Here is a 26,614-nt window from a genome sequence, read left to right on the forward strand (position 1 = left end):
CTCATTTATCCTCGTATCTGCTACAATCTCCATCTGGAACGTTTGAATATTCCAGGGACAAAGCCCAAATTAGATGATGAATCATCTAAGTAAGGGTACATAATGCTATGTCATGTGTGTATGTAATGTCTTACCTCGTAGGTGTCAACTGCACCCCTCATGCTACCTACCATTTTTGCGGCCACCTTCTTCGAATCCGGGGTGTATGGGTGCACCCTTGGTAAAGTAGCGGTGCCAGTTCGTACTCCCTACGACCTCAAATGCGAGTGATCAATGATATCAACGTGTATTTATGTATTTCATAGTCATGTCATGTATGCAGTCTACGTGATGGATACATATCAGGGCATGTCAATATGATAAAAACATTTCCGAGGATCGGGTTTCTTAAACATAAATCACTTACAACCAAACATTTTCTATAAAACTAAATTTAATTGGGAAGTACCACTTACCTTCTTAAACTTATTAGGCTACCTCGATCTTCGTGCATAACCTCGATTTGCGTGCCAACCTCAAAATTCACACCAATCACTTCAACTTAAGTCTCAAAATATCCTAATCACCATAATTATTTAAATAAACATTCAAAACCTATTTTTCATAATTTCTTGCATTTTTTCTATATTTCTTCCTATTTTTCCTCAATAAATCCAAACTAAATATTTCTAAAATATTTTCTCAAATATTTCATTACGACAATTCATAAAATAATATTCTTGAATTTCTGAAATTTTCTAGGGAATTTTACTTACCTTAACTTAGCATCTCTAACTTCCTCGGTATGCGTCCCATATCCTCAAAATGCGTGCCCGAGCCCTTTTCCTTGCTAAAATCTCCGGATATTATCGAAACATAATTTCTTATTTTTTGGGATTTTCTAAGATTTTTCCCCACCATTTTCCTATTTTCTTTTCTTTTTTTTCATTTATTTTTCTTTTCTTTCTTCTTCTTCTTCTTCTTCTTCTTCTTCTTCTTCTTCTTCCCGCGCCTGCAATGAACCAGCCATGCGGCCGCTGCGCTCGCGCAACTTTTGACCTGCCGCCACCCTCACCGCCTGCGGTCGGCCTCCTCGGCCACTACTGCTCCCGTCGCGCTGCTGCTACCTCATTGCAGCAGCTTGCGGCCATGGCCGCTGCTGCTGTGCGGCCGGCTCTGGCCGTCTTTCAGCCCCTCCGGCTGACGCTCCAGCTTCCAACGAGCTCGCCTCCAACCCCATTTGGCTGCCCCCTGCTGCTGGCCTTCCTTTTCCACGTGGCCATGGCTGCTGCTTGCAGCCATGGTCGTTGCTAGCTGCGACCCATCTCCATTCCAGCTCCTCCTCTCTCTCTTTCTCTCTCTTCCTTGCTTGATGCTTCTCAATCGACCGATCCTCTTGCCTATTTATAGGCAGCCAGGGCTTGCTCTCTAATGTGCATATATATATATTATACATCACATTAATCACATAATCTCTCAAATTGGGCTGTCATTTCCTCAAATATAGCTGCCACATCTCCTGCTAAAATCTCTTCAATCTTGCGCAAATCTCGGATGCGGCTGAATTGCAGGAAATCCTGGGCCATGAAGATCTCACAGAGGCTGCCTCTGCCATTCACGCACATATGCACATGCATATATATATATACAACTATTTATTACACTTTAAATTAAGAGAAATTATACATTAAACCCCAATTTTATCATAATATCACTTGGGTAATTTTCTTATTGCAACCATGCCCTCAAACACCGATTAAACTTGCATTTTAATACCGAAAATCCATAATTAATAACTTAAATTTTACTCGATATAGATGATTTAACCCCAGTGTCCTCACCGAGCTATCATTTCATCTTGAAACCACTGAAAGGTTGATCCTTACGCAAAACCGAAGCCCCCCTAGGGTTCCGTTGATTTTTTGGGAGTCCCCTACGACAATTCAATTTTACAGCCTAATTAGTAACTGTATTTTAGTTGTACCGAAAACTGTTCCCGATTCGATTTCTTTCGATACCATAAATCTTATCTTGGAACGCTCGTCGAGACCATATAATTTTCTTTAGACAATTTCACTTTGAGGCATTCCTTGCAGTTGATTCGGTACTTATAACTGCTATCAAGTCAATTTTTTGGTATTCTAAACTTATTAAAATTACGTGGCAACCTTATCTAAACATGGGGTATTACATGTTTTGTGTATTAATTACAATTGGATTTATGACAGTTGCTTAAATTAGAATCTCGCATATCATATATGGGAATTGCTTAAACTAGAACTATCATTATCTCTAATTGCATTTAATATCAAACGCTCATATTTGAAATTAAATTAATGTTGCTAATATTTTCTGCTAAAATTTGGGAATCAACGAGTTGGTGCTGAAATTATCTTAACTCAAGTGCTATCCAATTTCATTTCCTCACATTAAGCGTTTATTTCAACTTTTACCTTTTTTTATTTCCTAGTATCTGTTATCTAAAAAACCATAAAAAAATCTTATTACCAATTCAACAAAATGCGTGTGCATGTGTGTGACATTCTTTTTCTTTTGCTATAAATAAATCTCTCAGTGGACGACCTGGACTCATCCAGAAAATATAAATTTAAATTTGGACTACAACTGCACTCGTACACTGGTTAATATAAACCTCTCACTAAAATAAAAAATATATATATAAAACTTTTACTATATTTTTTTTATTATGTTTTAATTGCAAAGTGAGAGTGCAGCTAGTTGATAAGGCCACCACTTCCTACTTCTTTGAACACCATGAAATAGCTCCAGAACCAAGATTAAACAAGAAACCTGATGTGCTTTTTCTGTCATCATTGCTACCTACCCAATCACTGTCCGTAAAGCCAATTAATTTGAAACTTGATACTTTACAATACCAAATTCCATGTTCTACTGTTCCTTTAATATATCTCAATATTCTCTTTGTACCTCTAAGGTGAAGCTGTCTTGGATTAAGCATAAATCTAAACACAACTCTAACAAAGAATGTAATATTTGGCCTTGTATGAGACAAATAGTTTAAGCCACCAACAAGACTTTTAAAATATGTTGCATTTGCCATTTTAGCACCATCATCACGACACAACTTCTCATTAACATTCATGGGTGTGGTAGCAATTTTACAATTCAACATATTAAACCTTTTCAAAAGATCCATTGCATATTTTCTTTGTGAAATAAATATCCCATCAACTCCTTGTTTCACCTCAAGACCAAGAAAATAATGCAATAAGCCCAAATCAGACATTTCAAACTTCTTAATCATGCAATCTTTAAATCCAACAACAATAAACTCATTTGAACCCATATAAATCATATCATCAATGTAAAGGCATACCACTAAAAAATTATTTTACCTTCTCCCTTTAGATAAAGAGTGGGCTCATTATTACTCCTTTTAAAACCATTCTCCTAGAAATAAGAATCGATTTTGAAGTACCACGCCTACGGTGCTTGCTTTAAGCCATAAAGCACCTTTTTTAACCTGTAAACTTTTTCTTCTTTGTCGTTAACTACAAAACCTTCAGGCTGTGAAACATAAACTTCCTCTTCTAAGTCACAGTTCAAAAAAGCTGATTTAACATCAAATTGGTACACTGGCCAATTTAATTGAGCAGCTAAGGCTAAAAAAGTTCTCACTATTTCAAAGCGGGCAATAGGAGAAAATGTTTCTTCAAAATCGATACCTTGCTGTTGAGAATAACCTTTTACTACCAGCCTTACCTTGTGTTTTTGAAGCTCCCATCTGTGTGATACTTGGTTCTGAACACCCATTTGAGCCCAATAGCTTTCTTTCCTTCCGACAAGTCCACCAAATCCCAGGTCAGAATTTTCTAAATAGCTAACAGCTCCTCTTCCATGATATTTTACTCTTAGTAATAAAATGGTTTTGATAATGACTATATGAAAATCAATCTCTACTATACGGATTATATGAATGAGAAAACAAACTTTTAACATATGAGTTTTGAAGCAAGGTACGAAAACCTATAGAAGAAATATTAAGTATGGTTGAGTGAGGTTTGTTTCAAAATATACTTTTGATAATCTCAACTTGCTTTCAAAAGAATCAAAATGAGGATTTGTTAAGTTTTTAATGTTTTCAAAAGGATAGTCAACTATATGGTTTAATGCTGTTGACTATGCCTGAAAATAGTCGACTATGTTATAAGGATAGTCGACTATGCTGGATTGATCTGTCAACTATTTAAGGCATCTGTTGGCTATCAAGTAAGGTCGACTATGACTTTTCATCTATCGACTATTTTTGTTCATAAAATTCAAAATCTTCTTCATATTTTTACATCTGACGACTATGCCTTTGTATCTGTCAACTATGAAAAATTTGTGTTTGAGATAGTCGACTATACTTTTCTATCTATCGACTATGGCCAGTTTTATTTGATAAAATATTCGACTAACATATTTTCTCTGTCGACTATGTGTTTCACATAAACTTATAACGGCTAGTTTTTGGCGCATTAAATGCTCGCCCAACCACCCACAACGATCCAAAATTCAAACTTGCCCACCATCAACTATAAATAGGTGGTTGAAGATGCATTGAAGGCTGCTGGAAATATTGAATATCTTGAACTACCGTGCCTTCACTGTTACATCGAGCTTTTAACTTTTTCTCTCTGTATTTTTATTTAAGAGGCTTTGATATCTTACTGTTCTATTACTTTTAAGCCTCAATCATTCATTTAAAGAGAGAGCTTGTAACTAAGAGTTGTACTCTTAGAATCTCTACTTCAATTTTGTATTGTTCCTAGCAGTAGCTAGAGGGCCCATTAAATTGGGAGGTTGTACACTGCCTAGTCAAGGACTAGAGGACCTGCTCGTATTGAGTAGAGGGTTTGATAGTGAAGTTGGTTTTAAAATCCTTAGTGGATAGTTAAGGTAGTGGACTAAGCTTGGAAGGCTGAACCACTATAAATCTGTGTCTTCACTGCTCTTCATCTTTTCTCTTTTACGTTTGCATCTTTGGTCTATTGACTTTGTTTCTTCATTGATAAGATTTCATTTTTATTCTTCACCATACAAAAGTATTTTTGCTTCTCAAAAGAATTTTTTTTTAATTATACCAATTCACCCCCCCTCTTGGTGTATGCCATATCAGTTCAATTCTATCAATTGGTATCAGAGCGAGGTTCCCTTGTTTTATCGGTTTAACAACCTAGGGAAAAAGATCTTGTTATATGGCTCATTTTGCCTCATCATCTCAATCCGAGGGTCTAAGCACCACTCGTCCCCCATTCTTTGATGGAACTAACTATAACTAATGGAAAACAAGAATGCAGATTTATTTGATGCAAGACTCAAGCTTAATGCAAGCTGTTTATAAGGACATCAAGTTAGCTGACATGGAGAAAATTGAGACCTGGACACCAGAAGAAATATGGAGATAAATGCTAAAGCCATGAATATTCTTATATGTGCACTAAGCTCAGAGGAATTCAACAGAGTGTCAATGTGCAAAACAGCTAAGGAAATTTGGGACAAATTAAAGGTAACACGTGAAGGAACCAATCAGGTAAAAGAAACGAAAATCAATCTTCTTGTCCATGATTATGAGTTATTTTCTATGAAGGAAGACGAATCTATAAAAGATATGTACACTAGATTCAATGACATTGTTACTACTTTAGAAGCCTTAGGTAAGACATTTACAAATGGAGAAAGAGTTAGAAAAATTTTAAGAAGTTTACCCAGATCATGGGAATCCAAAGTCACTGCCATAACAGAAGCTAAGGACTTAGATACACTTCCATTTGACAACTTGGTAGGTTCTTTAATGACACATGAAATAATGATGAAAAGAAATGAAGTTGATGATTCCAAGAAAAACAAAAATGTAGCATTTAAAATTGAGGATGAAGATAAAAACTCTCAAAGTGAAGATGATGATTTTGCACTGTTAGCTAGGAAATTTAGGAAATTTATGAAGAAATGTAGGTTTAATCAAAGGAGAACTTTTCGAAAAGAAAAAGATCAAAAAGAGTCTAATCCATCTAATGAGCTTCGATGTTTTGAATGTAAGAAGCTAGGTCACATTAGAAGTGACTGCCCTCAACTGAAAAAGATGGATCGCAAGGAAAGAAAAATGAAGAAGAAGGCTCTAGCTGCATGGGGTGAAGAAGAGCTCTCATCAAGTGATGAATCACAAGATGAAGAAGTTGCCAACATTTGTTTTATGGCCAATATTGAAGACGAGGTAAACTCTCAGCATCTTAATTCAATTTCTGAATTTACATTTGAAGAACTTCATGATGCATTCAATGAGTTGCTAGGTGAATGTGAGCATATGAATGAGAAAAATAGTGATTTAAAAAGAGAATTAAATTCTATAGAAAATAAGGTAAATGATTTGAAAAACAAAATAGAAATGTTGGAAAATGAAAGAGACAGTCTAAGTATTGAAAAGGAAATCTCTTGAAAGAAAACGAAGACATGAAGGAATCTTTAGAAAAATTAGTTGAAGATAAAAATAAACTAGAAATGATACTTGGAGCTCAAAGAAATTTTGGAAATAAACAAGGAATTGGATTTGATCCATTCCAAGCAAGCTCCAGTAAAACAGTGTTTGTTAAAGCATCAAACCAAAAATTTATTCAAAGAAAATCTTCTCTCAAACCAAAGTTTTCAAAAAGAGGTATTATCTATCACTACTGTGGAAAAGATGATCACTCAATTAACAAATGTTTCATATGAAATTTCCCTCAAAAATTCAAACAAATTTGGGTTCCTAAAGATATAGTGTCTTCTAACAAGAATGGACCCAAGATGATGTGGGTACCAAAGGGAACAACGTGAATAATTTCTTGTGTAGGCTGCATTGGTTTCAAATGATTCAAGGAGCAAGTGGTTCCTTGACAGTGGGTGCTCAAGGCACATGACAGGAGATCAAGATCTTCTTAGCAACATCGTTTTCAAGGAAGGAGGTAAGGTTTTCTATGGTGACAACTCTCAAGGTAAGATCATAGGTATGGGCTCTATTTCTTTTGAAAACATTACATTAGAAAATGTATTTCTTGTTGATGGTCTTAAACATAATTTGATTAGTATCAGTCAATTGTGTGATTTAAGTTATGAAGTTTGTTTTGATACTAATTCTTGTAAAGTTGTATGCTCCAAGACAAAAGAAATAAAATTAAAAGGAAATAGAATAGGAAACATCTATCTCACATTTCTAGAATCACCAAAAATGGAGAACTGTTTAGTTGCAAATTCATCTCAAAATTCCTGGTTGTGGCATAGTAGGTTAGGGCATACTAGTATGAACCTAATAAACAAGTTAGTAAAACATGATCTTGTTATTAGATTGCCTAAGCTTAAATTTGAAAGAGATCACATTTGTGGCACTTGCATGAAAGGTAAGCAAATTAGTGTATCATTCAAACCAATAAATGAAGTATCAACATCTAGACCTCTAACACTACTTCACTTAGACTTGTTTGGTCCAATGAGAACTCTAAGCTTAGGAGGTAAACAATATGTTTTGGTAATAGTAGATGATTATTTTAAATTCACATGGGTTATCTTTCTTGCATCCAAAAATGAAACCTTTAAGTCATTTGAAATATTTAGTAAAAGAATTCAAAGAGAAAAAGGTTTTTGTATTTCAAAAATTAGAAGTGATCATAGAGGAGAATTTGAAAATGAATCCTTCAAACTATTTTGTGAAGAAAATGGAATAGATCATAACTTCTCTTGTGCTAGAACTCCCAACCAAAATGGTGTAGTAGAAAGAAAGAATAGATCCTTACAAGAAATGGCTAAAATAATGTTTTGTGATAAAAATCTTCCTAAATACTTTTGGGTAGAAGCTGTGCATACTGCATGCCATCTTCTAAATAGAGTTTCAATGAGGCCATTATTGAAAAGGACTCCATATGAATTATTTAAAGAAAGAAAGCCTAACATAAGTCATTTCCATGTCTTTGGTAGCACTTGTTATATTCTCAATAATGGAAAAGAATCACTAGGTAAATTTGATGCTAAAAGCGATGAAGGTATATTTTTAGGATATTAATCTCAAAGTAAAGGTTATAGGGTATTCAACAAAAGAACCTTAGCAGTAGAGGAAACAATTCAAGTAATAGTTGATGACATAAGCATTGAGACTCCAAAACTTAAGGAAGATGGTGAAAATGAAGTAACCCAAAATTTTGAAAAACTTTCAATAGAGCAAAATGAATCTAATACTCAAGAAAATGATCCGTTTGAAGGAGAACAAGAGCATCAAGTAGAAAAAGAACCAACATTTCCAAGAGAAGGGAAATATGTCAAAAAGAATGAAATCATAGGAGATCCATCCAAAGGCATTAGAACTAGATCTTCCATTAGAAATAAATGCCAATATGCTGCCTTCCTATCTCAAGTTGAACCCAAAAATATCAAAGAAGCTTTAGAAGATAAAAATTGGATTATAGCCATGCAAGAAGAATTAAATCAATTTGAAAGAAATGGAGTTTTGAAATTAGTGCCAAGACCAAAAGATTATCCTATTTTAGGCACAAAATGGGTATTTAGAAATAAGATGGATGAAAATGGAGTTGTAACTAGAAACAAAGCAAGGCTAGTGGCTCAAGGTTATGGCCAAGAAGAAGGTATTGACTATGATGAAACCTATGCCCCTGTTGCTAGGTTAGAAGCAATAAGAATGTTGTTAGCATTTGCTTGTTACAAAAACTTCAAGTTATATCAAATGGATGTTAAGATTGCTTTCTTAAATGGGTATATTAATGAAGAAGTCTATGTAGAACAACCCCCTGGTTTTGAAAATCACAAGTATGAAGATCATGTGTTCAAGTTGTCTAAAGCTTTATATGGTCTAAAACAAGCCCCTAGAGCATGGTATAAGAGACTTAGGAAGTTTCTATTAGAAAAAGGATTTAAAAGAGGCCAAATAGATACAACCTTATTTATAAGAAGCCATGATAAGGACATCTTATTAGTTCAAATATATGTAGATGACATCATCTTTGGATCTACAAATAAATCTCTATGTGATCAATTTGCAAATCTTATGCAAGGAGAATTTGAGATAAGTATGATGGGTGAACTTAAGTACTTTCTAGGATTGCAAATAAAACAAGAAGAAGAAGGTATATATATTTCTCAACAAAAATACATAAGAGATCTTCTCAAAAGGTTTGATGTTCAAGATTGTAAACCTATGGCTACACCTATGAGTAGTTCTCAAAGCCTAGATAAAGATAAATTGGGGAAGGCTGAAGATAACAAGCTTTATAGAAGTATGATTGGCTCTTTGCTTTATTTAACAGCTAGTAGACCTGATATTAGTTTAGTGTGTGCTTATGTGCTAGGTTCCAATCTAATCCCAAAAAATCTCACTTGAAAGCAGATAAAAGAATCTTGAGATACCTAAAAGGAACTACAAATCTAGAACTATTTTATGAAAAATCAAATATTTTTTATCTAATAGCATACACTGATGCAGATTATGATGGATGTAAAATAGATAGAAAAAGTACAAGTGGTTCATGTCAATTCTTAGGAAATTGTTTGGTATCTTGGTCAAGTAGAAAGAAAAATACAGTGGCTCTATCATCTACTGAGGCTTGGTATGTAGCAGCTGAAAATTGTTGTGCTCAAATATTGTGGATGAAATACCAAGTAGAAGACTATGGCATAAGACTTCAAAACATCCCAATAAAATGTGACAATACTAATGCTATACCTTTAACAAAAAATCCAGTGTTTCATGCAAGAACTAAACATATAGAAGTAAAACATCACTTCATTAGAGACCATGTTCAAAAAGGAGACATAAGTCTTGAATTCATAGATACAAATCATCAAGTAGCATATATCTTTACAAAACCTCTTGATAGAGAAAAGTTTGAATATTTTAGGAGTGAACTAGGATTAATTATAACATGAGTAAGTATGTGGTATTTGATTTCTTTTCTTATTCCTGTTTATCTATATATTTGGTAAGGCCAAGATTCAAATCTGTCAAATCAATATATAATTGACATAATGCATTCGAGCCAAAATTTATATGTGATGTTTGGGGCACATCTATGCAAATTAATCTGTTTAAACCTTAAATATAGTCGACAGCATTTGTGTTGTTGTTGACTAAGATATTGTGAGATTGCTAAGATAGTCGACAGAAGGCTTAACCTAGTCGACTATGCGCTAAGTGTAAAGCAAAAATCAGTCGATAGCTATATTGTATTTGTCGACTATTCCTTCGTTTCTTTTAATAATAGTCGACTATACCTCTCTCATCTGTCGACTATTCCCTAGACATTTAATACAATAGTCGACAAAGCCATATCATCTGTCGGCTATCATATCCTGTCTATTTAAAGAATAGGCGACTATCAGTTTTCTTAAAACCCTAACTTCTCCCTTGTGGCCGATTTGCTCTCTCATTCTCTCTTTGTAAGTGTCGAACTCCTTCTCCTCTTGGCATTTTTGATCATCTATCTCTCTCTCTAAAGTGTCATTGCTCTCAAAATCGCCCGCTTTCACTCGGCTATATAGGAACCGGCTTCTTCAAGCCGTCATCCATCTCAACCAAGGCCTCAACTTCAACTTTTCAATTCTGAGGGACAACAAGAAAGGTACTCCATTCACTTTGAGTCCCGAGAAGTCCTTGAAGGTCGTTATTTGGATTTATCAGTTCTAGAAAGCATTGGTTTTCCATATGTTCAAACGTTTAAGGACTTTGGTTGGTGGGAATTTTTAACAATTCATAGATGTATATATGAAGATGCGATTAGGGCTTTTTATTCCAATGCTGACAATACCTATCACAAGAGAAAGTCGGATAAAAAGTTTAAGACCAACATTGGGGACTCTCATATGGAAATCACCTTGATGTTAATACACGAGTAGTTTAGAATTCCTTTAGATGGAGAGGATTATGCCTCTTGGACTCAAGATTTTGTTCAGGCCAGTAAAGAAGTCATAGGAGATGACTCTCTTACAACTAAAATCTCTGACACATCAAGTATGGACTTGAACACTAGGATCCTTCATCTTATTTGTTGTCAGATGATCTACCCTAGGAATGGCAGTTTCTCTCTTGTTACGAGACTTGATTTGTGGCTACTCCAATGCATTAAGGCTAAGAGAAGGCCAAATCTGTGTTTACTGATTATCAACTTGATGATAGACTCTTTTTCAATAAAAATTAGGTCACTTCCATATGGTATGGCAGTCAATGTTTTACTGGATAGTCTGGTTGGGAACATGGAAAGTGCTAGAAAAGTATATCTTAGGACCTCTTAACACATAAATGACAATACACCCATTAAAATTGGCTATGCTAATAAGGATGGGGAATGGGTTAAAGCTGACAAACCTGAAAATCCTAGAAAGAAGAGAAGATCAGAAGGACCATCTTCATCTCATGAAGACTTGGTGGTTCAAGGTATGGAAGATCTAAAATTAGACATATCAAGAGTTGAAGCCAGTTTGCAAGAATTCAGAGAAGAAGTTAGGTTAGATCTACAGAGTCTTCATCAGTAGCAAGAAGATCTATCTTCTCAGATGGGGCACCTTATTCAGATGCTCTCCTCTCAGTTTCCTCCACCTGCTGCATCTCCATCCATTCCATCAGTTGCCTCTCCTTCATCAGCTCAATCTTCTCCTTCATCCATCTCTCCAGATGTTTAGATGATGCCATCATCATACATTCCACTTTATTTTTGCTTTATGTATGCTTATTTTGGCAGATTTACCTGTTGTTTTTGTTATATGGTTTGTTGAACTCAAACATCACTTGATGAATGAATGTTTTAGTATTGACATTTTACTCTTATTAATGTATGTTTCAATCTGATTGCATGGTTTAGTTGAATTCTCTCTATGTACAGCTTGGTTTAAGGGGGAGCCTCACTATGTTTCAAAAATGGGGAGTATTCATTTTTTTTTATATTGACAAAAAAGGGGAGATAAAATGAGTGAATTGATTTTCATAATTTTCATATTTGTTTTGTCATCATCAAAAAGGGGGAGATTGATATTTTACTCTTAGTAATAAAATGGTTTTGATAATGACTATATGAAAATCAATCTCTATTATATGGATTATATGAATGAGAAAATAAACTTTTAATATATGAGTTTTGAAGCAAGGTACGAAAACCTATAGAAGAAATATTAAGTATGGTTGAGTGCGGTTTGTTTCAAAATATACTTTTGATAATCTCAACTTGCTTTGAAAAGAATCAAAATAAGGATTTCTTAAGTTTTCAATGTTTTCAAAAGGATAGTCGACTATATGGTTTAATGCTGTTGATTATGCCTGAAAATAGTCGACTATGTTATAAGGATAGTCGACTATGCTGGATTGATCTGTCGACTATTTAAGGCATCTGTCGACTATGTGTTTCACGGAAACTTATAAAGACTAGTTTTTGGCACATTAAATGCTCGCCCAACCACCCACAATGGTTCAAAATTCAAACTTGCCCACCATCAACTATAAATAGGTGGTTGAAGATGCATTGAAGGCTACTGGAAATATTGAATATCTTGAACTACCGTGCCTTCACTGTTACATCAACCTTTTAACTTTTTCTCTCTATATTTTCATTTAAGAGGCTTTGATATCTTACTGTTATATTACTTTTAAGCCTCGATCATTCATTTAAAGAGAGAGCTTGTAACTAAGAGTTGTACTCTTAGAATCTCTACTTCAATTTCTGTATTGTTCCTAGCAGTAGCTAGAGGGCCCATTAAATTGAGAGGTTGTACACTGCCTAGTCAAGGACTAGAGGACCTGCTCGTATTGAGTAGGGGGTTTGATAGTGAAGTTGGTTTTAAAATCCTTAGTGGATAGCTAAGGTAGTGGACTAAGCTTGGAAGGCTGAACCACTATAAATCTGTGTCTTCACTGCTCTTCATCTTTTCTCTTTTACGTTTGCATCTTTGGTCTATTGACTTTGTTTATTCATTGATAAGATTTTATTTTTATTCTTTACCATACGAAAGTATGTTTGCTTCTCAAAAGAAATTTTTTTTAATTATACCAATTCACCCCCCCTCTTGGTGTATGCCATATCAGTTCAATTCTATCATTCCATAGCTTTGCATCATTGGTTTTCTTTTGCAGCATTGGTTTGCAGCATTGGTTTTCTTTTGCAGCTTCTTCAAAGCAAATAGGATATGAAACAAGCAAAGCAAAGGTACAAGAATCACAAACTTCCTGTAAGGATCTAAATTTCCTTGGAGTATCATTTGACGAGCTTGAAGATGATGAATCATTGCTTGTAAAAGCTAATAGAGTGCTACTTCCAGGAGTGGAGGAACCAGAAATTGTTGGTGTTGGATCTTGCAATGATGCAACATTGTCTTCCAACACTTGAATTTGTTGCTGCTCATTTTTTTCACTCCAAACCCATCTTGCATCTTCATTAAATACTACGTCCTTGCTGATGGTAATTTTACCACTAATATGATTATATAATTTATATGCTTTGGATTGAGAACAATAACCAACAAAGATATATTTATCAGATTTTTCATCAAATTTTCGAGAATGAGTTTTTACCAAAGCATAAGCTATACAACCAAAAACTCTTAAGTGGCTTTCTATTAGCCTTCTACCTGTCTAAGCCTCAAATGGTGTTTGATTTTGAACAACTCTTGTTGGGGACAAATTGAGAAGGTACACTCCTGTTGCAATAGGTCATGCCCAAAAATAAATAGGAAGACCTTTTGCTTGCATCATGCTTTTGGCCAGCTCCACTATCGTTCGATTTTTTCTTTTAGCTACACCGTTTTGTTCTAGTGTATATGGTGCTGTAAGCTCTCTGCAGATTTCATTTTCCTCACAAAAAACATTAAAATCAGTTAAAATAAATTCACCTCATCTATCTGTTCATAGTGTCTTTATTAAAAGACCACTTCTTCTTTCCACAAGTGCTTTGAATTTCCTGAACCTGTCAAAAGCTTCAGACTTGTTTTCAAGAAAGTAAACCCAACTTATGTTGCTATAATCATCTATGAACAACAAAAAATATCGACTATCACCAAGAGATTCAATGTTTATAGGCCCACACAAATCTACATGCATTAACTCAATACATTTAGAGGCTCTCCAAGCCTTTCCTACGAGAAAAGGCCTTTTACTTTCCTTTCCATAAACACATCCTTCACAAAAGCCAAGACTCTCAAGTTTCAGTAATCCAAAAACCATTTCCTTTTGACTCAACAACTTCAATCCATTAATATTCAAGTGCCCATAACGTAAATGCCACAATCTAGTCTCATTATCACCATTAGCAACCATAGCACAGTTCTCAACCATTGAAACTTCTAATGGAAACATTTTATTGTTAGCCATTGGAACTTTTGTAATGATTTGCCTAGTTTTTTTATCTCTAATATCACAACACCCATCATCAAACAAAATTGAATATCCACTAGTCATTAATTGCCCAATGCTAAGTAAATTATGAGATAAACTAGGGACAAGCAACACATCTTGTAAAATCTTGGCATTACTTTGACTGGTTGAAGTGCAAACAGTACATTTGCCTTCAACCTGAATCTTCTTGTTGTCTCCTAGTGTCACCTCTGATTTTCTGGACTCATCAAGCTCCTTAAATAATGACCTTGTTCCAGACATATGATTGGAACAGCCACTGTCCAAAAACCAAACATCATTAGACTTCTCTTTTTCACAAAAAAAAAAGAGGCCATAAACAGCTTACTTTCTTCCTCTGCTTTCTCTGCAAAACTTGCTTGATTATTCTCATCCTTCTGCTTTTGCCAACCATAAGTTTCTTTGTGACCAAGTTTCTTGCAGTAGTGAAATTGAAAGGTCCTATTCTACCTCTCTTCATTGGAAGCTTCTCTTCCTTGACCTCTTCCTTGGCCTCTACCTTGACCTCTTCCACGAAAACCACCTCTGCCACGATCGCAACTTGTAGATTTTTCCATCTTTTCCTTCTGAATAGACTCCCCCTTCACTTGAAACGCTTTTTCCTCACTCTTTTCTGTTGATCCTTGCTTCATGAGCTTGAAAGGATCCCATCAGTTCATCAAGAGAGAAAGTAGACAAATCTTTTTACTCCTCAATGGTAGTAACAACATGATCAAATTTTGGAGTCAAACTCCTCAATACTTTTGAAACTACAGTTGCATCAATAGTTTCCTCTCCATAGGTTTTCATTTGGTTTATAACAGCAGATACATCTTGCACTAATTCCCTACTTTTCATATTTAAAGTCTCAAAATCACGGTGAAGTGATTGAAGTTTCACAGTAAGTACCTTTTTGCTGCAATATTGTCCAAGCCTCCCTTGCTATAGTTGTTGCTGCAATTTTTGAGAAGACAATCTCATGAACTGCTTGTTGAATGAAAAATAACGCCTTGGAATCCTTTTTCTTGTTTTCTTTCAGTTGACCTTCGTCTTTGTCCTTGTCATTGTACCCACTCTCTACAAGATCCCAAAGATCTTAAGATCTTGAGATATGAAAAGAGTCTTCATTTTGATGCTCAAAAATTCATAACTTCCGCCCTTTAAGACAGGAATCAATGGCTGAGAAAAGCTTACAGCACTACTGTTTGCTGCAATGCGTGCTACTACGCCCAGTTCTTAAAGGAACCTAGCTCTAATACCACAATGTTAGAATCACTGAAGCTGTAGCAGGAAAACAAAGCTAAAAAAAGAACTTTTCTTATAGATATTTAATCAAATAGGTGGTGGGCACAAAACCAATTAATCTGGAGAGATCTACCATTTATTTCAGCAACCCAAATTGCCTTTAAATAGGCATTACACTGAATACGTGAAGACGGATTATTGTGGCACAACTATAACTGTATTTTGACTGAGCTAAAAAACAGAAAAATATGAAACCACATAACTCAACTAAACAAAAAATATGAGAAAAAAATTACAAATAAATAAATACCAAATCAACAGGGTTGAATCAGTCTTCAACAGCAACAGGGACTTTAGATCTGCTTCCGATAAGTGTTGATTCAGCATCACTCTGCCGTCTCCAAGCTTTGATACCAACTTTGTTGCAGAATATTGGGAAGTTAAAGAATTTTGGAGCCCACACAAGACAATATATTTCATTCACTTACATATATATATATATATTCTTTGAGTACACAGGAGCTGAATATATATTTAATGAATACATAGAACTAACTTAAGTAGCCGAGATCTATTGTTTATTCTTTCAATAAAAATTAGTCATATTATTCAATTAACGTACATTATTAAATAATAATTATTTTTTAAAAAATATAAAATTAAATAAAAAAAAATTATAGAATTGTATACCTTGATCATATATGCATTATCTTTTAATTTTGTAATTTTTTATTTAATTTTTTATTTTTTTAAAATAATTATTATTTAATAAAATATATTAATTAGGTAATCTAGCTGATTTTTATTAGAGTGACAATCAAGGGAAAGAAGATCTCCACTCCTAAGGTAGACTCTTAGTCTACTCAACATGACTTTTTGATTCATTAGAATGTACAAGAAGTTGAAAATAAAACATTTTTCCATACTTTTACTCTCAAATTTGTTATGACCAGAGAGAAGAATAAAACAACACAATATATATAGAAACACACTCTCAATTGAAACTTATGAGCTCCAAAAAACAATAAAAGAAAAACACTAAACCAATTAAAACTTATTTAAAAATAATAAAAAGCTAGAGTATACTATAGCCGCCAGATGGGAGGAGTCTTGCACAGCCAACCACCCCATTAGGAAAAGAGTTGTTCTACAAGGCCTGACAGGCCTATCGAGGATTACAGAAGGGGGCAAAAAAGACGATTTTGCCCTCGCTCACTTTGCAAATTTGCAAAGTAGCCACTGCCCCCTCTCTGTGCGTCTCCCCTGTCATGACCATCGTCTCGCCTCGCCACCGCACCTCGCTGCCATCGCCTCACCTCCTCTTCGTCGCCTCTCTGCCATGGCCGCCTCGTCGACAGTTGATGCAGCGACTGTTGACGAGGACGATGCGACGATGGTAGAGAAGCGAGACGAGGCACGACAGCGAGGCGAGGTGGCTGCCATGGCAGGGGAGACGCATAGAGCAGGGGGGAATCCATGGGAGGGGGAGAGAGAAAGAAGGACGTGGGGACAAAATTAACTTTTTACCCTCTTTTGATAAATCTGTCGGTAAGTTCGTCGGGCTTTCTAGAATTTTCCTTAGGTTAGGAAAATATAAAAAGAAAGAAACCTCGAGGGCACAAACAATGCTGCAACCTCCTCGAGGGTCACGAAGAAAACAATAGAAAAGGCGGTGGAAAAATCGAAGGAAGAGAAGAAGGAAAATGGCGAGCAGTAGCAGCAGCGTGCCGGTGATTGATCTGGAAGAGGTGGCATGGGAATCCCAGAAGAGGCAGAAACTAATTATAGAGGTGTGCGAGGAATGGGGATGCTTTAGAATCATCAACCATGGCATCTCTGCCACTTAGATGCGGGAGATGAAGTCAGTGGTGAGGGCACTCCTCGATCTTCCCATCGAAATCAAACGCCGTAACTCTGAGGTCATCGTCGGCAGCGGCTACGTTCCGCCTTCCATCAAAAACCCTCTCTACAAGGGCTTCGGCCTTTACGACTTCACCTCTACTCAAGCTGTCTCCACTTTTTGTACGCAGCTCCACACCTCGCCCCACCAAAGGTCCTCTCTCTCTCTCTCTCTCTCTCTCTCTGCTACCATTTTTACTTCGAAGAAGAAAGTGAAGAAAGTAAGATTAAGACCAACTTTGTGATTAAATTTTGGTGTGTGTTCGAAGAATTCCGCAACCCGAATTCCTCTTTTAAGTTCGAACAACTATTAGGGTTGTTGTCTAAGTTTTGATTGTATACAAATTGAGAAAGAGGGAAATCGTGGATTCTTGTTCTTCTAGCAACAATTACATAATGTGGGTTGATGTTCAGTTCGGTTGCAAATTACATAACCAAGTATCCAGCGACGGTGAGGGCGAGGCCGGCGAGTGACGGAGCGAGAGAGTCAAGAAAGGCAACAAGCGAGAGCGAGGGGAGCGACCAAGGGGAGAGCCGGCGAGGGTGAGCCACGAGTAACGACCGACCGAGGCCGAGGCGGCGAGCGACCTCAGAGACGGTACATGGAGGCACGGAGGCTGGAGCGAGTGAGAGTGAGAGACAGGCAGCCCGCAGTCGGCAGCGAGCGAGAGTGAGAAAGTGAGAAGGGCATGGAAGGTGGGCGGCGGGCGCTTGAGCGAGAGAGGGACTGAGGGAGGGTTTTCACTTTTCAAATTTATTATGGGCTTGAGTGTAGGCCAAAATTAATGGCAAGCCCTTACTGTGCCTACACTGGCTCCGCCGCTGCAAGTATCTTTTTCTTGACAATGATTGTCGTCGTCTTCATAGGGATACAATAATGAGGTACTCTCAGGCCGCACATAAACTAACCATGGAGATTGGTGTAATTATCTATTAGATTAATTGCATTTATTGTAATTATCTTTTAATATAATTATCATTAGGTGGTCCTATTTATCTGAGAAATATTTTTAAACCATTAGGTTATTATCTCCTATAGTATTTATCCACTAGATAAAGAGTGATAATTGTCTTTCAAATTGAATCAAACTAATTTGATGGGATTAGTTTGAATAAAGATAGACATTAAATAGTCTATAAATAGAGGGTTCCTTTATTGAAAAAATAACACAGTCATACAGACAGTGGAAAGCAGTTTGAGTCCCCAATCAAGTCCAAATCTGAGGGCATACACCATCATTGTGCATTTGACTAATTGATTGGAAGCATTCAACTCAATTGCAATCAGGTTTTTCACACAAATAATGGCTGGAGGTAAGTGCGTTTATTTTTAATTATTCTTACAGTTGGTATCAGAGCCTTATTATATCTCTGCCTTATTTATTGATAAAAATTTCCTTGCATAACGATTTATGATTGAGGAAATAAATTGTTATTTTCTGCATAATATTTTTTGGATGTTATTGCTTGTATTTGAGCAGTAAATGAACATCACTAGTACCTGCATATGTCGCGGCCATTCATAGGTCATTGCTGATTTCATATCATCATTGTTGGAAGCCATGGGTTTTGGTTTTTGTTTGGCCAGGAGCCATGGACGCCCCTCTGACCACGGCTTACGATTGCTTGGCCATCTCCAAACAACCATGGGTTTAAGTTTTGCCATGGCTGATGGCCAAAGCTTTTCAATGTGTTCGCATAAATGGGTTTTTCCCATGGCCGGTCAAGCATCATGGCTTCCTTTTGGGCGACGATTTGTGTTGTTGGCCCTTACAGTAGGCGCAGCCATGGTGATGGGTCTCAGTTTTGGTAGATGACGTGGGTCATTGTTTTTGGCTGGATGCATTCTGTCATGATTAGATACGTTGGATAACATGGGTCATCATCTTGGCTGGGTAATTACCAGCGACCGCCATAGGTGTGGGCTGATGGAGGCAATGAAAAGAGGAGTAGATGGCAGTCGGCGGTGGCACGTTGGTGTTGGCGTTTCACAGGCAGCGGCGGCGGCAAGGGTCTGAAAACCCTTGCTGCTTTTAGGGGAAGAAGTAGGTGGGTCGGCCCATTGGGTTGCCAGGTCGACCCACCGAATCAGATCTGGGCAGCCATATAGGGCGCCTATGACTCACGCGCACTACTATGCTAGCACAGCCACATGCCACTGCTTATAATTATTTAATTTTATGCAATTGATTATATTAATCTCTTCTTTAATTGTTAAATTGCATGTTTAATTAAATTATTTATATTTTGATCATGATAATGTTTATGCATATGCAATTAATTATATTCTCATGTTAATTTTAATACATGATTAAATGAATTAACATTGTTTATGCATAATTATTGGTGTTATATATGCATAAATTAATTTCTTGCTTATGCATGATTTATTGTGATTAAATTATTTAAATGTCATGTGATTAATATGATTTTGATTAATTAGAGACTAGCCACAGCATCTTTAATTTATTAAAATTATATATTGAGTTGCTAAGATCACATGAGGTTAAATGACATTAATTGTGATTAATCATACTGAATACAATAAATTTTATCCCATGGGAATTTTTGTTGTATTTGAAGTGATTAATAATGATGTGATAATAAATTATTTTCTTAATTTACCCATAGGAATTAAGAAAAGGAATATAATTTGTCAGTCACATCATAAAGTTTATAATATGAATCAATTTAAATATAGTAGCTTAGCCCACAGGCAGTTGTTATATGTTAGTGATTCATAATTATTGCATGATTTACATTGGTAAAACATGACATTAAGTTACAATAGCCTCACATTCAGTTACATGAGTATGATTATATGTTTATTTTTGTAGTTACTTTACCTGTGAATTTATCTGATATGAAGTGTGACGTTCCTGATTTGAATGGTGATAACTATAAAGAGTGGAAGGACAGGATTCTTCTGCAATTAGGGTGCATGGATTTTAACTATGCAATCCGGAAATCTAAACCACCTACAGTCAATCCTACTAGCACTAAGGCTCAGATTGCTAAGCATGAGAAATGGGAGCGATCTAATCGCCTCAATATGATGTTCATTCGAACTAAGATTTCTGCTAGTATTCGTGGTTCAATTCCAGAATGCAAGACAGTCAATGAATTGCTAAAAGCTATTGATAAACAGTTTGAGTCTTCAGATAAAGCACTTGCCAACACCCTAATGACGAAGTTATCATCAATGAGGCTCACCGGTATTAAAGGTGTGTGCGAGAACATCATGAAGATGAGGGACATTGCAGCTCAACTGAAATCCCTGGAGGTTACGATGTCGGATTCTTTTCTTGTGCATTTCATTTTGAATTCTCTCCCACAGCAGTATAGTCCCTTTAAAATTTCTTATAACACACATAAAAATAAATGGTCTATTAATGAATTATTGATTATGGAAATGGGAGAGAGTGCATATATGGCCACTCAAGGAAAGAATAAGTCTACTCAAGCAAGGCATAAAGGAAAAGGTAAAATAACCATCCAGCCTAAAGTAAAGAAGGAATCCAAGTGCTTTTTTTGCAAAAGGAAAGGACACCTGAAGAAGGATTGCCTCAAATTTAAGGCATGGCTTGAGAAGAAAGGTAATCTAACCTCACTTGTATGTTATGAATCTAATATGATTGATGTTTGTCATAACACATGGTGGATTGATTCTGGTTCTACAATCCATGTTGCAAATACCTTGCAAGGTTTTCTAAACCAGAGGAAACCAATGGGAAGTGAACAAAGCATTTATTCAGGCAACAAGATGCGTTCACATGTGGAGGCAATTGGGACTTGTAGGCTGATTTTACATTCTGGCTTTGTTTTAGATTTAGAAAAGACTTTTTATATTCCTAGTTTCTCTAGGAATTTAATTTCAGTATCTAGACTCGTACCTTTTGGATATTCCTTTAATTTTATGAAAAACTCATTTGATTTGTTTTATAAATCTGAGCTTGTTGGGAATGGTACATTGTCTGATGGTCTTTTCAAAATTAATTTACAAAACAATACCTCTTATAATGTAATGCATGCCCAAATCAATGCAGGTATTAAAATATGTGTAATGAATGAGGATTCCTCTATGTTATGGCACAGGAGATTGGGACATATCTCCATTGAGAGACTTAGAAGATTACTAAATGATGGAGTACTCAATGCTCTTGATTTTACTAATTTTCATACTTGTGTAGACTGCATAAAGGGAAAGCAGACTAATATGTCAAAGAAAGGTGCTAAGAGGAGTACAAAAATATTGGAGATCATACATACAAATATTTGTAGTCCAGATATGGACGCGTATGGTCATAAATACTTCATCTCATTTATTGACGACTATTCACGATATATGTATCTCTACTTGCTTCATAATAAGAACGAAGCATTAGATGCCTTTAAGGTTTTCAAGGCAGAAGTAGAGAAGCAGTGTGATAAACACATTAAGATCGTGAGGTCAGATAGAGGTGGAGAGTATTATGGAAGATATACTGAGGATGGACAGGCACCTGGTTTGTTTGCTAGGTTTCTCGAGGAAAATGGGATTGTGGCCCGATACACTATGCCAAGGTCTCCGAACCCGAATGGCATAGCTGAAAGGAGAAACCGAACATTATTGGACATGGTGAGGAGTATGCTTAGCAACTCCAAGCTTCCTAAATCCTTGTGGACTGAAGCTCTTAAAACGGCAGCGTATATATTAAACCGGGTTCCAACCAAGGCTGTCCCTAAGACGCCATTTGAGTTATTTAAGGGTTGGAAACCGAGTTTGCGACATATACGCACTTGGGGATGTTCGTTTGAAGTAAGAGTTTACAATCCACAAGAAATGAAACTAGACCCAAGGACTGTAAGTGGGTATTTCATTGGATATGCAGAAAAATCCAAGGGATATAGATTCTATTGTCCATCTCACATCACTAGGATTGTGGAATCAAGAAATGCAAAATTTCTTGAGAATGACTTGATTAGTGGGAGTAATCAATCTTAGAATTTGGATTCTTCTGAGAAAGATTATTCAGATATTTTAACTCCCTTTTCAAGTGAAAGACTGACTGAAGGTCATAGTACCCCTCAATATCAAATGGGTGTTATACAACCAGTCTTTGATATTCCACAAGCTGCTGATAACAATCTAGAAGATCTATTTGTGCAAGATACTCCTCAGGAAGATATTGACACAACATTAAGAAAATCAACTAGAATAAAGAAATCAGCCATACCTAATGACTATGTTGTGTATCTTCAAGAGTCTGACTATAACATTGGAGCTGAAAATGATCCTGAAACGTTTTCACAAGCCATGAGTTGCAATGAATCCAAATTGTGGTATGATGCTATGAAAGATGAGATGAATTCCATGGCAACTAATGGAGTCTGGGATCTTGTCGAGTTGCCTAATGGGGCTAGGGCCATTGGCTGTAAATGGGTCTTTAACACTAAGAAAGACTCATTAAGCAACATTGAAAGATATAAGGCAAGACTCGTTGCTAAAGGATTCACTCAAAGAGAGGGAATCGATTACACGGAGACATTTTCTCCTGTATCCAAGAAAGATTCTTTTCGTATAATAATGACATTAGTAGCACATTTTGATTTGGAATTGCATCAAATGGATGTGAAAACTGCGTTCCTTAATGGAGAATTAGAGGAAGAGGTTTATATGAAACAACCAAAAGGATTCTCCTCTAGTGATGGTGAGCATTTGGTATGCAAGTTTAAGAAATACATATATGGATTGAAACAAGCCTCCCGACAATGGTACTTAAAATTTCATGATATCATCTCTTCATTTGGTTTTGTAGAGAATGTCATGGATCAGTGTATATACCAGAAGGTTAGTGGGAGCAAAATATGTTTCCTTGTCTTATATGTGGATGATATCCTACTTGCAACCAATAACAAGGGTTTGCTACATAAGGTGAAACAATTTCTCTCTAAACACTTTGATATGAAAGATATGGGTGAGGCATCTTATGCCATTGGCATAAAAATCCATAGGGAAAGATCTCGAGGCATTTTGGGACTGTCTCAAGAGACCTATATCAACAAAGTGTCAGAGAGATTTCGAATGAAAGATTGTGCACCGAGTGTAGCACCCATTGTGAAAGGTGACAAGTTCAATTTGGATCAATGCCTGAAAAATGAACTTGAAAAGGAACAAATGCACAACATTCCATATGCTTCACCTGTTGAAAGCCTAATGTATGCTCAGGTTTGCACAAGACCTGACATTGCATTTGCAGTGGGAATGTTGGGAAGATATCAGAGTAATCCAGGTTTGGACCATTGGAGGGCTGCTAAAAAGGTTATGAGGTACCTTCAAGGTACGAAGGACTACATGCTCATGTACAGACGGACTTATCATTTGGAGGTGGAAGGTTACTCGGATTCAGACTTTGCTGGTTGCGTTGATTCTTGAAAATCAACATCTGGATACATTTTTATGTTAGCCGGCGGAGCCGTGTCTTAGAAGAGTGCCAAACAAAGCTTAGTTGCTACATCCACTATGGAAGCTGAGTTCGTTGTTTGTTTTGAGGCTACATCGCACGGTATATGGTTAAAGAGTTTCATTTTAGGGCTTAGAATTGTTGATTCTATATCTAGAGTACTTAAGTTATATTATGACAATTCAGCTGCTATTTTCTTGGCTAAAAATCACAAGAGTGGTAGTCGAAGTAAACATATCAACATAAAGTATTTAGCCATAAGGGAACGTGTTAAGGAAAATAAAGTAGTCATAGAACACATTAGCACTGAATTGATGATAGCTAATCTTTTAACTAAAGGCATGCAAATTAAGGGTTTTAAGGATCACTTAGAATGGATGGGAATTGGTCTCGTGATATGATTTAGTTGTATGAACAACTATTGATGTAATGAAACTCTTATTTAGTTGTTTGTTGATTTCTCATTTTGGGTGTACACTTTTATGTTTAAGAATAACAAACTGTTTTGGACCCGAATAAATACAGTGTTTATTCATTAAGTTGTATTATCACATTGGAACTAGTGGGAAGGAAATTGGATGCATTATGATGCATGGAAAGTAATACTCAATTGTAGAGGACTTATCGCTATGATTCATGTATTTGATTCTTTCTTAAGAACAAAGAGATATGGATATAAGGTGTTTCATTGGTTAGATAAAATGTACGGACCAAGTAAGAGACTGTAATTATCTATTAGATTAATTGCATTTATTGTAATTATCTTTTAGTATAATTATCATTAGGTGGTCCTATTTATCTGAGAAATATTTTTAAACCATTAGATAATTATCTCCTATAGTATTTATCCGCTAGATAAAGAGTGATAATTGTCTTTCAAATTGAATCAAACTAATTTGATGGGATTAGTTTGAATGAAAATAGACATTAAATAGTCTATAAATAAAGGGTTCCTTTATTGAAAAAATAACACAATCATACAGACAGTGGAAAGCAGTTTAGGTCCCCAATCAAGTCCAAATCTGAGGGCATACATCATCGTTGTGCATTTGACTAATTGATTGGAAGCATCCAACTCAATTGCAATCAGTTTTTTCACACAAATAATGGCCGGAGATAAGTGCGTTTATTTTTAATTATTCTTACAATTGGTTCTATGATATCCGAAAGCATGGGTGTGGCGAGCAATTTGTTCGCGGAATGGCCCTGCCAGTTTAGGATAAACAAATACAGCTTCACCGCCGAAACTGTCGGATCCCCGGGCGTCCAAATCCACACAGACTCCTGCTTTCTCACCGTCCTACAGGATGATGAAAACGTCGGTGGCCTTGAAGTCATGGACAAGAAGTCAGGTGAATTCATTCCGATCGATCCCATGCCAGGTGCCTTCCTCGTCAATCTCGGCGACATTGCTACGGTTGGCAACGATTTTCTCATCTGGGTCTTGTTTGGTTTCCCTGAAAATTCACATTTTTCAGTTGTGTCTGATAAATCTATTTGATCGGCGTGTTGAAGCTGTGGAGCAATGGGAGATTTTACAACGTCAAGCACAGAGTGCAGTGCAAGGAGGCAGGAACACGCGTGTCGATTGCAGCCTTCCTGTTGGGGCCGAAGGAGGCGGCAGTGGAAGCGCCGCCGGAGCTGGTGGCCGCCGAGCACCGCAGGCTTTACGTTCCTATAACTTTTGAAGAATACAGAAAGCTCAGGCTGTCGACAGGTTTCAGGGCTGGAGAAGCACTGTCGCTGCTGAGATCCAATGGCTCTTCCAGATGACAAGGACAAAAGTTTGAAACTTCAAGGTATGAAACTATGAATGCCTCCAATGATTTATGGAGGAGACACTAAAAAATACACTTTTATTCACAGACTATATGGATATCTTCTATATATGCATTAATGGGACATATTTATATTGATTTAGATTATTTCAATATAGTTTCAATATATTGAAATATAGTTTACTAGATTTAGTGTGATCTAATAAAATTCCTTTGAATACTGGAAATAAAAAATAAATAGTGCTAATTTAAATATTTTAATGTATTTTATGGTTAATTGAAATGAATATTTATTAGATTTTTATTACTTTGCAATATTAATTTTATTGTAATTGAATAAAAAATTATTTTAATAACGGAAATAAATAAAAAAATAAATGAGCACTAATTTAAATAATCTTAATGTATATTAATTATAAAACTGAAATGAATATTTATAGGACTTTTGTTACTATATTAATTTTATACTTTTATTTATTCATTTAAAGTTTTTAAATGATAAAAACTTTTCATTGTCATTTGAGTTTGTTTAAACCCTTCAAATTCCTTTCAATTAAAATGGGAAAAAAATACTTATTTAAGTTATTTAATGAAAGTTAATGGATTTAATAATGAAAATAATTTTAATATAACTAAAGTGACTTAAATTTAATGCCATATGAATGTTCTAGTTTGAGCTTTATATATATAGATTACTTATATGATAGTCAATTTTAAAATTATATTTTTACTATTTAATTTAAATTACTATTTTTCATTGTTCTTTTATGTCTTTAAAAGTTCTTGAGGTTTTTTTTTTTTTTTTAAAGATAAGTTAAAAGGAAGGAAAAGAAGGAAGAAGGGTTTTTGGTTCTCTTTGTATACCTATGGCTTTGGTGATTTTTGAGGATGCCTGA

The 26,614-nt window shown here is 35.8% G+C and overlaps 1 pseudogene; it reads left to right on the top strand.

Annotated features, from left to right (window-relative positions):
- Positions 1–17,258: 17,258 nt before the first annotated feature.
- On the top strand, positions 17,259–25,713 carry LOC127811073 (2-oxoglutarate-dependent dioxygenase DAO-like; annotated as a pseudogene).
- The last annotated feature ends 901 nt before the right edge of the window (positions 25,714–26,614 follow it).

Source organism: Diospyros lotus, chromosome 10 (genome assembly GCF_014633365.1).
Source record: "Diospyros lotus cultivar Yz01 chromosome 10, ASM1463336v1, whole genome shotgun sequence".
Lineage (NCBI taxonomy): Eukaryota > Viridiplantae > Streptophyta > Magnoliopsida > Ericales > Ebenaceae > Diospyros > Diospyros lotus.